Raw genomic sequence first — 526 nt, 5'->3', positions numbered from 1 at the left:
CCAAGAGAGGAAAAATAACTTTTGTAGTGGTAATAAGAGTGGCTCATTTCAAACAGTTGAAAAAAAGATGTGAGTAACAGTAGGGGGAAATTAGTATGGGGGAAATTAGGTTTTCGTTTTGTAATGACCCAACCACTCGTCTTTATTCAGGCCTAATTTGATAGTATCCAGTTTGCAAATTAATTACCGTTCAGCAGTTTCATGTTGGAGTCTGTTTTTGAAGGTTTTTTTGTTGAAGAATTGCCACTTTTAGGTCTGTTATTGAGTGACCAGGGAGATTAAAGTGTAGGAGAACACTTCAGTCTCCCTGGTCACTCAATAATAAACCTAAAAGTGGCAATTCTTCAACAAAAATACTTCAAAAACTTAAAGAACAGTTATTTTTCCTCTCCTGGTATCTTGCTGTTAAGTGAATTGTCTCGTTAGACTGACCTCACACTTGGTAAGGCAGCTCCCACCTTTTCATGTATTTATACCTGCTCCTGTATTTTCTACTCCATGCATCTGATGAAGTGGGTTCTCGCCC

Source organism: Gopherus flavomarginatus, chromosome 14 (assembly GCF_025201925.1).
Source record: "Gopherus flavomarginatus isolate rGopFla2 chromosome 14, rGopFla2.mat.asm, whole genome shotgun sequence".
NCBI lineage: Eukaryota > Metazoa > Chordata > Testudines > Testudinidae > Gopherus > Gopherus flavomarginatus.
Note: the sequence above shows the minus strand (reverse complement) of the source record.